The sequence below is a fragment of the Mustelus asterias genome, chromosome 2 (genome assembly GCF_964213995.1).
Source record: "Mustelus asterias chromosome 2, sMusAst1.hap1.1, whole genome shotgun sequence".
In the NCBI taxonomy this organism is placed as follows: domain Eukaryota; kingdom Metazoa; phylum Chordata; class Chondrichthyes; order Carcharhiniformes; family Triakidae; genus Mustelus; species Mustelus asterias.
The window spans coordinates 43476133-43491624 of NC_135802.1; the positions used below are offsets into that span (position 1 = coordinate 43476133).

Here is a 15492-nt window from a genome sequence, read left to right on the forward strand (position 1 = left end):
TACAAGATGTTGAGAGGTATAGATCGGGTGGATTCTTGGAGGTTTTTTTCCAGGGCTGAAATGGCTGCTGCGAGAGGACACAGGTTTAAGGTGCTGGGGAGTAGGTACAGAGAAGATGTCAGGAGTAATTTTTTCACTCAGAGGGTGGTGGGTGAGTGGAATCGGCTGCCGTCAGTGGTGGTGGAGGCAAACTCAATAGGGTCTTTTAAGAGACTTCTGGATGAGTACATGGGACTTAATAGGATTGAGGGTTATAGGTAAGCCTATATGTAAGCCTAGGTAGGTAGGGACATGACCGGCGCAACTTGTGGGCCGAAGGGCCTGTTTGTGCTGTATTTTTTCTATGTTCTAAACATGCAACGTAAATGCAAGTTTGGGAAGATGGCAACCCTGTGCTTGCATGTAGACTACAATTTGCTCGATACATTTTCCTCTTTGTAAAATGTTACTGTCTTCCACTCAAATTTAGTATGTTGTCACTGGTAGCAAACTCTCCCAGGCCACTCTTCACCTTAACAATTTAAAAAAGATGCTATATCAATACAGTTTCCTTCTTTCAAACACGTTTCTTTTCTGCTACAGGTCATTTTTACCCTTGGGGACTCTTATCTATACACAGAAAGACATACCAAATGGAGTATAAACATAGAGATCAGGAAAGGATCGACTGTGAGTATGTCAGGAGGCTGCCTGAGATATGATTTAAAATATGAGAGAGAAAATTGGGGCAATGGAACACTCGTTGGACAGAGGCGAGGATGGAGGCCAAAAAGGAATTAGAAATGGTGTGATTGAGTTATGCTCTTCCAAGGGGGAGACAAAAAAAGTGTTGAGGTGCAAAAGAAGGGGAAAGAATTGGAAATAAGTTTGTGAAGACCAAAGACAATGAATGCAGAGCTTTTGATTGAAATTAGTTCCCAATTCAGGATTTCCTTAACTAGTACAGCTAAATAAATAAAGAACACGAGTACAAACACATTTTCCCTTTGAAATATTCAGTACAAAGGTATATTCCTCCTCAGTCACTCTGCCCCTCTGTGATTTTCTCTCAAAATTTACCTCAAAAAACGTACACGTTCTCCAGTTTGTTTTGAACTAAATTTACTCAGCGAGACACATAAACAAGATGGAGAAGAACCATTTCAATGACCTTGCAGAGAGAATAGTACAAGTCTATCTTGTTAGATACTTCATATTTTTCAAATAAAGGTCACTTATCATTTTTACAATGAAGATTTACAATCCAAAGTGAGAGCAAATATACCATGTTTATGTTAACAACTCAATTTGCATTTATGACAAAGTGAACTAGATACAAGATATGTATATATGAGAGAGACAGAAAAAGAGAGGGCTGGCATGAAAGGCTGAACACATGAGTGCATCCAATCAGTTACCAATTGAAATTGTGATATTGCAGTCCCTCTGTGCTGCTTTCCCTTTTTCTTTAGCAACCAACTTTGATCAGCTCACAATTGATTTTGGCATTTATTACAAACAAAAAGGTCTAAACTCAAATGCATGTGGAATCCACTTAATACACACCCCTCGTTTAATTTTTAACAAGATAACCCAGAGTCCCATGTAGCTCCCGGGCTTCTTCTGTCATTTTATTTAACTAGAAACCACCAGGCTAAAAGTCTGAGTGAACTACAATCTTGGTGCATTGTCTGTGAATTTAATTCATCTCTCCTAATTCCATACTGACAATTTTTCCCTGCTGTTTATAACTTTGTCACTACAGGTCTAGCTCAGCCTGTTTGTTTGAAAAAATAACATTAACTTTATTGGTATTCGACAAGCAGACCCAAGGTTGTCGGGGTTCGGTCGTCACATTTTGTAAATATAGACATTATTCATACTGAACCATAGAATCCCCACAATGCGGGAGGCCACCATTTAGGCCATTGAACCTGCATCGACTCTCCAAAAGAGCATCTTACCCCAGCCCACCCCTCCTCATCCACATAACCCCATGTATTTAGCACGGCCAATCCACCTAACCAGCACATCTTTGGACTGTGGGAGAAAACCGGAACACCCGGAGGAAACCCATGCAGACACGGGAAGAAACATGCAAACCCCACATAAAGAGTAATCCAAGGCTGGAATCGAACCCAGGTTCCTGGGGCTGTGAGGCAGCAGTCTAGCACTGTGCCACCGTGATGCCCATATCCTTGCTTGCTTTCAGTTCTCCAGAAATTCACTAATGCCGAAATTCACTTATTCTTCTGGGACAGTATCCCACAAAAGTTCCTTCCTCAATTCTTTCAGATCTTTTAAATATATAGGACCAGGCCTTTTCCTTCATTAAGTCAACATCACAGATCAATATCCATATTCCATCAACATCTATATGGGTGACTCGAGCTAAACAAGGCATTGGCTGAAATGATCACCCTGATAATGGAACCTTCTAAATAGAAACAATCTGAAGATTTCAAGTGATGGAGAGTCATAGAGTCATAGAGGTTTACAGCATGGAAACAGGCCCTTCGGCCCAACTTGTCCATGCCGCCCTTTTCTTTTTAAACCCCTAAGCTAGGAGCTGAGACCATTTCCTTTGGTAGCTTGTTATATTGCGGGATTGTCCTCGGGAAGAAAGATTGTTGATGCTCTCTTGGAAACAAATGGTTTTTGTAGTTTGAGTGCATGGCTACCTCGTGTTTTGTCATTGCCGGAGGGCACCAGCTACTTGTCCCCGTCAATTCCCAACAGTTCATTCTATATTTTGTAAAAAGCGGCCAATCTCTTTTTCTGCCTCCTCTGCCATAGTGACTTATTTTCCAAATCTTTGATCAAGGCTGTGATTCTTCCCATATACTGGGATATTTCCCATACCAATTCACGGTTCATGCAGAATCCTGCAGCATGTCTTTGGATTGCTTCAGCCTTATTTATATCTCTCCCCATACAAGAACTCCAAACCCAACTCTGTACTCCAGCATTGAACAAACAAATAATAAAGCAGGAAAGTCATGCTGGAATTGTATAGAACCTTGGTGAGGCCACAGCTAGCATATTGTGTGCAGTTCTGGTCACCACATTATAGGAAGGATGTGATTGCACTGGAGTGGGTGCAGAGGAAATTCACCAAGATGCTGCCTGGGTTGGAACATTTATATTATGAAGAGAGGTTGGGTCAGCTTGGGTTGTTTTCGTTGGAGCAGGGAAGACTGAGGGCCAACCTGATCAAAGTGTACAAGATTATGAGAGACATGGACAGAGTGGATAAGGAGCAGCTGTTCTCCTTAGGTTCAAGGTGACGGGTAGGAGGTTTTAAGGGGAATGTGAGGAAAATCTTTTTTACCCAGAGGGTGGTGACAGTCTGTAGTGTGCTGCCTGGGAGGGTGGTAGAGGCGGGTTAACGCACATCCTTTAAAAAGTACCTGGATGAGCACTTGGCACATCACAATATTCAGGGCTATGGACCAAGTGCTGGCAGATGGGATTAGATAGGAGTTCAGGTGTTTGTAATGCGTCAGCGCAGGCTTGATGGGCCGAAAGGCCTCTTCTGCATTGTATGATTCTATAAATATAAAAACAAAGTGAAAGAAGAAATGTTTGGATATTTTACCAAAGATTCTTCCTCAGAACTCCAAGAACCATGACAAACCCTAAGGTATGGTTGTTATTTACCGATTGAAGAATTTGATTACAGAACTTAAAGCTATTTGGTTGTGGATCTTTTTTTGCTGGTGACCCACATGGTCTAGCATTTGTTGATGTTGAATGCCGTCTCCCTTTGGTCCTGTCATTTTTGTAATGCCAGATGATCATCCTGCAGTGAATTGATAGGATCTTGAGTTTTCCCTGATCCTCAAATCACAAGGCATCCACAAATATTCACACCCTCTTTTTGCATTTTGTTGGGAAGGGTCTTTGTAAAGGTTTCATCACATTTCCTGAGGGACAGGATGATTCCACATCACTCACCACTCCTCGTCTTCCGTTGGTAAGGAAGTGCCAGATCCAATTTCATGATGTCCCCCTGATTTCAGAATAGCAAAATTTGGGCAAGAGCTTTTCAAGAAAAACTTTGTCAAAAGCATTTGAGAGATTTAGTGCTGCCACTTGAGTAGTTTCAGCTCTTTTGTGACTTGAAGCTAGGTCATTGACAGTCTGCAAAAGCTGTGGTTTGGTAGAATTTATCCACTGAAAACCATGTTGACTATCTATCAGGGCAGTGTGAACTCCAAAGTGCTTCATGGCGTGAGAATGAACAATATGTTCGAGCAATTTGCAAATGCTGCTGGTGAGAGATACCAGTTTGTAGCTTTCTAGCTATAGAATTTTCCATCTTAAAAACCCTCAACTAAGTATCTCTGTCATACCCATTTTAAAATTTTAACTAGAAGTCTCACAACACCAGGTTAAAGTCCAACAGGTTTATTTGGAATCACAAGCTTTCGGAGCGCTGCTCCTTCATGATGTATAAGTGGTGCCCCATTTAATCCGGAGAAGAGCTTCCACCCTCATATTCGTGCCTTCACCAAGTCTATTTATTTCCACTTCTGTAACATCACTTGACTTTGCTCACCTCAGCTCATCTGCTGCTGAAACCCTCACCAATGCCTTCATTACCTCAAGACCAGTCTATTCAATGTTCACCTGGTTGGTCTCCCACATTTTACCCTTTGCAAACTTGAGGCCATCCAAAACTCTACTGCCAAAATCTTAACTCACAGCTAGTCCTGCCTCTTTATCACTCTTATGTTCACTAACCTACACTGGCTCCAGGTCAAGCAGCATCCTGATTTTACAACTCATCCCTGTTTTCAAATCCCTCAATGGCCTTTCCCCTCCTATCTCAGTAATCTCCTCCAACCCCACAATCCTCTGCGCTCCTTTAAATCTGGCCTCTTGTGCATTCCCTATTTAACTGCTCCATCATTAGCAGCCATAACTCCAAGTTCTCAAATTCCCTCCCCTACACCTCTCCACCTTGTTTTCCTCCTTTCAGACATTTCTTAAAACCTAACTCCTTGACCAAAAATACGATCTAATACTTGATGTGGTTCAGTCAATGCCACATTTTGACTCATAAAGCTCCTGTGAAGTGCCTTCAGATGTTTCATTATGTTAAAGGCATTTTATAAAGATAAGTTACAGCTTTTGGATATCTGGGGTCTTCTTGACACTTCTATCCATTTGAACCTATTTGAACAAATTCTTATGCTTCAGAATTCTCTCCTTCCTTTCCCTAAGAGTTGTTTTAGGTTTTTCTTTTATTCACATTTTTAATTGTGCCATTCATTTAGAAGAATTCCCATTGAGTTTGCACTTATTTTCCTTGCTTATTTTTTCATCTTGCATGTTCAACATAGTGGTTTTTAGAACTTTCATTTTTCAACCAAGCATTTCCTATTTTGTTACTTTCAATTCTGCCTTCATTCCTTGAAATATTCTATTTTGTTCACTATCAGATTCGCCCATCATTCCTTTCTCCCTCTCTTTTAATCTCAATCCAAAATCTTTCATAGAATCACAGAATATACATCATAGAAACATGCCAATCAGCCCAACTGATCCGTGTTGGTACTTAGATTAAATTTAATAGGCTAACATTGGAGATCACTCCAGTATTACACTGGCACAGGTCCAAATTTGAGCTGACATGAAACTAGCCCTCCCAGTTCAGTAGCGAGTGCCGTCCAGGGGGAATTGCATTGCACACCAGAGCAGATTGTGGCTGGTTTCAGCGGCAATTTCCATCTCTGCTCATCAGTATTACAGTGCACTTACTGGAAATCAAAACGGTGTTTAAATGTTCAGGCTTAATGGAACACAGGTAGTTTCTAGTTTGCCCAAGCCCAAAAGGTTATGATTGGTGCAATGAGACCAAGTAATCAATGAGTGATAAGCTCACAAAGCAACTGGTTATGTGGAGGTACAAAATATTTAATGCATGTTCCAAAGATAATGTTTCCCAGGATATCTAGATCAGAGCATGGGCAGCAGTCATTTCCCATAGCTGGATTGTAATCATGTCACTCAGAAATCACTGAGGCAACACATTATTTCTCAAGAGCAAACTGGGATTATCAGTTCAATTTCAGAGCAAAGTCTTCATTGTCAATTAGGCGATGGTACTTAAGACGAAGGATCTGTTCAAGTCCTTTTTATTCTTTTGAAATCCTGACATGTTTGTCATATTGGTAATGCCATGTAGAAATATTAACAACTTTCAAAATTTCCAAAGAGCTTTAAATTGTGAATGCCAGATAAGATTCTATAAATTAAAATTAAAACTGACTACAGAAAAAAATAGTGGAATGTCTTTAGTGATCCCTGTGCTGGAAAATGGGATTAGAATAGATAGGTGTTTGATGACCAGCACAGACATGATGGGCCAAAGGCCCTCCTTTTGTGCTTTAAGAATAAATGACTCTAAAGTTGTCCTGGAATTTCAAACCAATGCAGACAGGCCCTAGTGTGACTTACACTTTTGCTTGTAACACTCAAAAACTCATTTTCGAAAAAAAAATGATTTCATGGGATGTAGGCATTGTTGGCAAGGCCAACATTTATTGCCCATCCCTAAATGTCCTTGAACTGAGTGCCTAGGCCAGCAGTTAAGAGTCAACCATATTGTTGGGGGTCTGGAGTCACATGTCGGCCAGACTAGGTAAGGATGGCAAATTTCCTTTCCTGAAGGACATTGGTGAATCAGTTTTATGGCAAGCAACAATGGTTTCGTGATCACTATTACCAAGACTAGCTTTTAATTCCAGATTTTATTAATTGAATTTAAATTCCATCAGATGCTGTGGCGGCATTTGAACATATAGCCCCAGAACATTAGCCTGGGCCTCTGGATTACTCATCATATGGCATCATCACTGTGCCACCAATCACCCTCCCTATTAGTGGATATCATACATTTGTAAAATGCAATCATCTTCATCTCCCAGTTTTTTCTTCTCTATTGGAAGTCCATTTGACTAAACTTCAGCCCAACTATGCACAAAGCTAAAATTAAGAGGGAAAGGGTTTTCTACTGAGAAAATTGTTTGGGTGTAGTTTGTCTTTGACTAAACCTAGAGCTTATTTCAATGAAAGATGTCAAAAAGCAGACATTCCATAGAAATAAACACCAAAAAAATTGAATTGTCCAACCAGTCAGGTTTATGGTTCAAATTTCCCAAAGGTTTTTGTGAAAACAGTAAATCTGTGGCCTTCATTATCAGTATCTGTAACTACATAGTCAACTTTTCCTCTTTTGTTATATAAAGCTCAGAATACACAAGATGAATACACAAGACTTTAACAAAGAGGTTGTGCTGGAATCATTGAATGGCATCAAGATAGATAAGTCGCCGGGTCCGGATGGGATGTACCCCAGGTTACTGTGGGAGACGAGGGAAGAGATTGCAGAGCCTCTGGCGATGATCTTTGCGTCGTCGATGGAGATGGGAGAGGTGCCGGAGGATTGGAGGATTGCGGATGTGGTTCCTATTTTCAAGAAGGGGAATAGGGATAGCCCAGGAAATTACCGACCGGTGAGCCTAACCTCAGTGGTTGGTAAGCTGACGGAGAAGATCCTGAGGGACAAGATTTATGAGCATTTAGAGAGGTTTAGTACGCTCAAGAATACTCAGCATGGCTTTGTCAAGGGCAGATCGTGCCTTACGAGCCTGGTGGAGGTCTTCGTAAATGTGACTAAACACATTGACGAAGGGAAAGCAGTAGATGTGGTTTATATGGATTTTAGCAAGGCGTTCGATAAGGTCCCCCATGCAAGGCTTCTAGAAAAAGTGAGAGGGCATGGGATCCATGGGGCTGCTGCCCTGTGGATCCAGAACTGGCTTGCCCAAAGGAGGCAGAGAGTGTGTATAGATGGTTCTTTTTCTAAATGGAGGCCGGTCACCAGTGGTGTGCACCAGGCATCTGTTCTGGGATCCTTGCTGTTTGTCATTTTCATAAATGACCTGGATGAGGAAGTGGAGGGATGGGTTGGTAAGTTTGCCGACGACACGAAGGTTGGTGGGGTTGTGGATAGTCTGGAGGGATGTCAGAAGTTACAGAGAGACATAGATAGGATGCAAGACTGGGCAGAGAAGTGGCAGATGGACTTCAACCCAGATAAATGCGTAGTGGTCCATTTTGGAAGGTCAAATGGGATAAAGGAGTACAATATAAAGGGAAAGACTCTTAGTACTGTGGAGGATCAGGAGGACCTTGGGGTCCAGGTCCATAGGACTCTAAAATCGGCCCCGCAGGTGGAGGAGGTAGTTAAGAAGGCGTATGGTGTGCTGGCCTTCATCAATCGAGGGATTGAGTTTAGGAGTCCGGGGATAATGATGCAGCTATACAAGACCCTCGTCAGACCCCACTTGGAGTACTGTGCTCAGTTCTGGTCGCCTCATTACAGGAAGGATGTGGAAAAGATTGAAAGGGTGCAGAGGCGATTTACAAGGATGTTGCCTGGATTGAGTGGCATGCCTTATGAGGATAGGCTGAGGGAGCTCGGTCTTTTCTCCTTGGAGAGATGTCAGGTGAGAGGAGACCTAATAGAGGTATATAAGATGTTGAGAGGCATAGATCGGGTGGACTCTCAGAGGCTTTTTCCCAGGGTGGAAATGGCTGCTACGAGAGGACACAGGTTTAACGTGCTGCGGTGTAGGTACAGGGGAAATGTTAGGGGGAAGTTTTTCACACAGAGGATGGTGGGCGAGTGGAATCGGCTGCTGTCAGTGGTGGTGGAGGCAAACTCAATAGGGTATTTTAAGAGACTCCTGGATGAGTACATGGGACTTAATAGGATGGAGGGTTATAGGTAGGCCTAAAAGGTAGGGATATGTTCGGCACAACTTGTGGGGCCGAGGGGCCTGTTTTGTGCTGTAGTTTTCTATGTTTCTATGATATGCAAACTATATCAGAATGGGTTGGCCATTTTGTGGTCAAGCAACATGGAAGAGGAAGTCTTCAACTTTGGATCACTCATGGAGGTATCTGATTATGGAGGCATGGTGGTGGGGGTGTAGGGATTTTCAGCATGGGCAGGGGTAAAAGAGTGAAACAGAAAGAAATTTGGGAAATAGTTCCAGATGTTTGGAAAAATTGGGATGAGGGCCTGATAATTAGCTGCACCAGAGCAAAGGCTATCAAGCAATACCTGGTGAAGGTAAGAGATTGCCCTCCCTCTTTATAGCATGTAAAAGTAAAAATAAAAGTTAAAGTTTATTAGTCACAAATACGCTTACATTCACACTGCAATGAAGTTACCATGAAAATCCCCTACTTGCCACATTCCGGCACCTGTTCAGGTACACTGAGGCAGAATTTAGCATGGCCAATTCACCTAACCAGCACATCTTTGGACTGTGGGAGGAAACCGGAGCAACCGGCGGAAACCCATGCAGATACGGGGAGAACGTGCAAACTCCACACTGACAGTGACCCAAGCCGGGAATCGAATCCAGGTCCCTAGCGCTGTGAGGCAGCAGTGCTAATCACTGCGCCACCATGCCGCCGTGTTGCTAGGAACCAAATCAGTCAGAGGCACTATGGCACAGGAGAGTGACCACTTGGCCCATCAATACCATGCCGCTCTCTGTGGAGCAATCCAGCCAATTCCTTTATGGAAGCAAATTACTGCGGATGCTGGTTTCGAGTCCAGGTGACCCTTTGTAACTCGAAACGTCAGCTCTTTTCTCTCCTTACAGATGCTACCAGACCTGCTGAGATTTCCCAGCATTTTCTTTTTTGGTTGCAGTCAATTCCTTCGTCCTCCTTTATCAGTATAGCTTTGCACATTTATTCCGTTCAAATGCCCTTCCAATTTTCTTCTGAAATGATTTGTCATGTCTGCTTCCACACCCTCATAGGCATGTTCCAGGTCATTAACTCACTGCATACCTTACATTTACCTTGTATCTTAAATCTGTGTTCCCTCCTCGCACCATCAGCTAATAGGAACTTCTTTGTCCACCTTATCTCAGCCTGTCACAATCTTGTTCACTTAATCTAGCTATGGCCTACCCAGAGCTTTGAACAGGTTGAAGATAAGTTGCTGGCTTTGTACTCAATGCCTCCACTTGTGAAGCCCAAGATCCCATATGTTTTGCCACCTATTCATTCATTTTGCTCTCCCACCTTCAAAAACCTACACCCCAGGAATGGGGAACCTGAGCTTAGCAGCACTGGCAGCTTAAATAAATTGCAAACATACACAACACTAACACGCACTGTTCTTAGTTTGAAATATTACCTCACAAGGTGGGGGGGGGGGGTGGGGAAGAGAGAGAGAGAGAGAGAGAGAGGTGAGGAGAGGTTCCCCTCTTCAGTGAAAAAATTTGAAAGCTGTTTGAATTTGGATTCTCCTTAACGGCATAAACTTAATCAGCTTAAGACCAAACCGTAACAATTCTGCACTGACTGAGCGCAAAGAACTGAACAATAAATATATTAACATTTTCAGTAAAAAGATTTTGGGAGAAAGAAATTACTTCACAATTTTCCATTAGACTGGGAAGGGACAAGGGTGCAAGTGTGAAACTGTACATTAATAAAATCCAGATTTTACATTTGAGAGGCTGAGGCCTCATGTTAAAGGTATGTTGTGTATTACACATTTATGTTTTAATGGTGGTTAAAATATTACTTTGGAGGTTAAAGTCAGTAACTGAAGGCAGTTCAGGTGTGCAATTATGATTCATTTCTTTTATTCATAGATTCTCCTGATTAGTCACTGAAGACTCGATTATCTCAAGCCCTTAGCAACATTTCATGATGGGTGGATTCTTAAACAATTCTCTGACCTGTTACACACCACCTTTATCAGTTCTAATTTATTGTTGCTTTACTTTGGAGCTGTGCGGCAGAACAATGCAAAGGAGAAACTGAAGCAAAACAAGCATTACACCTACAGGAACTGTGCACTACATGCAAGTCTCTGTTTCATCATATCAATTGACTTCTCAAGGAGTCATGGAACAATTTTGATCTTCAAGTAAACAGGGTTAAGGAATTGTTGGATCGTGACACACAGATGAGTTTCCAGAGAAGGTGGTTCAAAGTTTGCAGCATTAGGAAGGGGGTCATAAGCTGAGATACCACTAATCATTGTGCATGAGTTTGAAACTTGGTAGCACAATGGTTAGCACTGCTGCCTCACAGCTCCAGGGACCTGGGTTCAATTCCCAGCTTGAGTCACTATCTGTGTGGAGTTTGCACATTCTCCGTGTCTGCGTGGGTTTCCTCTGGGTGCTCCGGTTTCCTCCCACAGTCCAAAGATGTGTGGGTTAGATTGATTGGCTTTGCTGAATTGCCCCTTAGTGTCCTGGGATTCATAGGTTAGAGGGATTAGCAGGGTAAATATGTGGGGTTATGGGGATAGGGCCTGGGTGGGATTGTTATCGGTGCAGACTCGATGGGCCAAATGGCCTCTTTCTGCATTGTAGGGATTCTATGATTTATACAGTATTCTGATTTTGCTCGCTGTAGTATAGGACCAGGGTAAACAGGCAGTTTACCATTATAAATCTGGTTATTTAAAGTTAAAATGACAAAAGGACCAAAAGAGCCAGAGATTTAAAAAAAACACAAGTCCAGTATGACATGATGATCTGGCATGTACTGCCTTAAAGGATAGTGGAAAAGGTCCAATAGTAACTGTCTAAAGGTGAGTGAACATGCACTATATTGAAAATGAAAAATGTTGCTGGGTGACAAGGAAAGAGGAGAGAGATGGGGCTAATTAGATAGTCTGTTCCGATAGCTGACATAGGCACGATGGGCTGCACAGATGCCTGTATTTATGAATTCATCTTTCTAACGGGACAGGTTAACCAGAAGTAAAGTGTTGTAGACAGGAAATACTGCAGACATTATGTTTGTAATATGTTGTAATATAAAATGATAATTTGAGGGCATCATGATCAGCCACCGGACCAACTATACATTCTTCCAACTACCAAAGCTGTCAGCCAGTTGCCATATCCCATTCATATTCTCCTGCCCAATCACCTCAGCTTTAACTTTTTCCCACCAGAAAACATTCCAACATTTTGATTTTAATGATCAACTACTTGGCACACATACTCTACTCATTCCATCTACAAATGGCCTGCTACATTATATGGTGCACCTGGATCATTTCATAGTGTGACAGTGTACCTTTAAGAATTTTTTTTTAAAAATCATGTTCTGTGCAGTTGTAAGCAGACCTTTTCAGTTTTTTTCCCTCAATGTTGCAGGGCCATCTGTTGGAAGTCCTTTTATTGCTACTTCAATGGCTTAAATGGGGTTTTATTTATTTTTACTCTGGGATCTTTTATGACCTTGCATTGTGAGGGGGAAGATTGATTGACAAGTCAAAGTCAAGTGGTACCTCCCCAGGAAAGAAATCCAAGGATTAATTTTCAGTTACGAAGAGGGTGGACATCACTGGAAAGCAGTGCTTCTCTCTCTCTCTCCATAGAACCATAGAAAATTACAGCTCAGAAACAGGCCTTATGGCCCTTCTTGTCTGTGCCAAACCATTTTATGCCTAGTTCCACTGACCTGCACTTGGACCATATCCCTCCACACCCCTCTCATCCATGAACCCGTCCAAGTTTTTCTTAAATGTTAAAAGTGACCCCGCATTTACCACTTTATCCGGCAGCTTATTCCACACTCCCACCACTCTCTGCGTGAAGAAGCCCCCCCTAATATTCCCTTTAAACTTTTCTCCTTTCACCCTTAACCCATGCCCTCTGGTTTTTTTCTCCCCTAGCCTCAGCGGAAAAAGCCTGCTTGCATTCACTCTATCTGTACCCATCAAAATCTTATACACCTCTATCAAATCTCCCCTCAATCTTCTACGCTCCATGGAATAAAGTCCCAACCTATTCAATCTCTCTCTGTAACTCAGCTTCTCAAGTCCCGGCAACATTCTTGTGAACCTTCTCTGCACTCTTTCAATCTTATTTACATCCTTCCTGTAACTAGGTGACCAAAACTGTACACAATACTCCAAATTCGGCCTCACCAATGCCTTATATTACCTTACCATAACACTCCAACTTTTATACTCGATACTCCGATTTATAAAGGCCAATGTAGCAAAGGCACTCTTTACGACCCTATCCACCTGTGACGTCACTTTTACGGAACTCTGTACCTGTATTCCCAGATCCCTCTGTTCAACTGCACTCTTCAGAGTCCTACCATTTACCCTGTACGTTCTTCTTTGGTTTGTCCTTCCAAAGTGCAATATCTCACACTTGTCTGCGTTAAATTCCATTTGCCATTTTTCAGCCCATTTTTCTAGTTGGTCCAAATCCCTCTGCAAGCTTTGAAAACCTTCCTCACTGTCCACTACACCTCCAATCTTTGTATCATCAGCAAACTTGCTGAACCAATTTACCACATTATCATCCAGATCATTGATATAGATGACAAACAACAATGGACCCAACACCGATCCCTGCGGCACACCACTAGTCACAGGCCTCCACTCAGAGAAGCAATCCTCCACAACCACTCTCTGGCTTCTTCCATTGAGCCAGTGTCTTATCCAATTTACTACCTCCCCATGTATACCCAGCGACTGAACCTTCCTAACTAACCTCCCATGAGGGACCTTGTCAAAGGCATTGCTGAAATCCAGGTAGACAACATCCAACGCCTTCCCTTCATCCACTTCCCTGGTAACCTCCTCAAAAAACTCTAATAGATTGGTCAAACATGACCTACCACGCACAAAGCCATGTTGACTCTCCCTAATAAGTCCCTGTCTATCCAAATATTTGTAGATCCTATCCCTTATCACACCTTCCAATAACTTGCCCACCACCGACGTCAAACTTACTGGCCGATAATTTCCCGGATTTCTTTTGGAACCTTTTTTAAACAACGGAACAACATGAGCCACCCTCCAATCATCCGGCACCTCCCCCGTGAATACTGACATTTTAAATATGTCTGCCAGGGCCCCTGCAAGTTCAACACTAGCTTCCCTCAAGGTCCATGGGAATACCCTGTCCGGTCCTGGGGATTTATCCACTCTGATTTGCCTCAAGACAGCAAGCACCTCCTCTCCTTTAATCTGTAACGGTTCCATGGCCTCCCTACCAGTTTGCCCTATTTCCGTAGACTCCATGCCCGTTTCCTCAGTAAATACGGATGCAAAAAACCCATTTAGTATCTCCCCCATCTCTTTTGGTTCCATACACAGTCTACCACTCTGGTCTTCAAGAGGACCAATTTTATCCCTCACTATCCTTTTGCTCCTAACATACCTGTAGAAGCTCTTTGGATTTTCCTTCACTCTGTCTGCCAAAGCAACCTCATGTCTTCTTTTAGCCCTCCTGATTTCCCTCTTAAGTAGCTTCTTGCACTTTTTATACTCCTCGAGCATCTGATCTGTTCCTTGCTGCCTGTACATTTCATACAACTCTCTCTTCCTCTTAATCAGTGTTACAATCTCCCTCGAGAACCAAGGTTCCTTATTCCTATTTACTTTGCCTTTAATCCTGACAGGAACATACAAACTCTGCACTCTCAAAATTTCTCCTTTGAAGGCCTCCCACTTTCCATTTACATCCTTACCAGAGAACAGCCTGTGCCAATCCACACTTCCCAGATCCCTTCTCATTTCATCAAATTTGGCCTTTTTCCAGTTCAGAACTTCAACCCGAGGACCAGATCTATCCTAATCCACGATCAGGTTGAAACTAATGGCATTATGATCACTGGATCCAAAGTGTTCCCTCACACTCACATCCATCACCTGCCCTAACTCATTTCCCAATAGGAGATCCAATATCGCATCTCTCTAGTTGGCACCTCTATATACTGATGTAGAAAATTCTCCTGAACACATTTTACAAACTCTACCCCGTCTAAACCTTTAACAGTATGCGAGTCCCAATCTATATGTGGAAAATTAAAATCCCCTACTATCACAACTTTGTGTTTCTTGCAGTTGTCAGCTATCTCTCCGCTGATTTGCTCCTCCAATTCTCGCTGACTATTGGGTGGTCTATAATACAAGCCCATTAATGTGGTCATACCTTTCCTGTTTCTCAGCTCCACCCATAGGGCCTCTGTAGACAAGCTCCCTAATCTATCCTGCCTGAGTACCGCTGTAACATTTTCCCTGACCAACAATGCCACCCCCCCACCTTTTATCCCTCTGCCTCTATCCCGCCTGAAACATTGGAACCCTGGAACATTGAGCTGCCAGTCCTGCCCCTCCTGTAGCCAAGTTTCACTAATGGCTATAATGTCATATTTCCACGTGTCTATCCACGCCTTCAGCTCATCTGCCTTCCCTACAATACTCCTGGCATTGAAATAGACACACCTCAAAAAATTATTTCCACCACACTCTACCCTTCCATTTGTGATTTTGCTTGAACTAACCTGTCTTTTTACCCCTGCTCCACTATCTGCTCTGGCACTCTGGTTCCCACCCCCCTGCAAATCTAGTTTAAACGCTCCCCAATAACACTAGCAAATCTCCCTGCAAGTATATTGGTCCCCTTGTAGTTTAGGTGTAAC

At 42.7% G+C, this 15492-nt stretch overlaps 1 protein-coding gene across 15 annotated transcripts in view; it reads right to left on the reverse strand.

Annotated features, from left to right (window-relative positions):
• kiaa1217 (KIAA1217 ortholog) overlaps nt 1-15492 on the reverse strand; it is a 583797-nt gene that overhangs the window by 137302 nt on the left and 431003 nt on the right. The gene's annotated exons all lie outside the window — the stretch shown is intronic.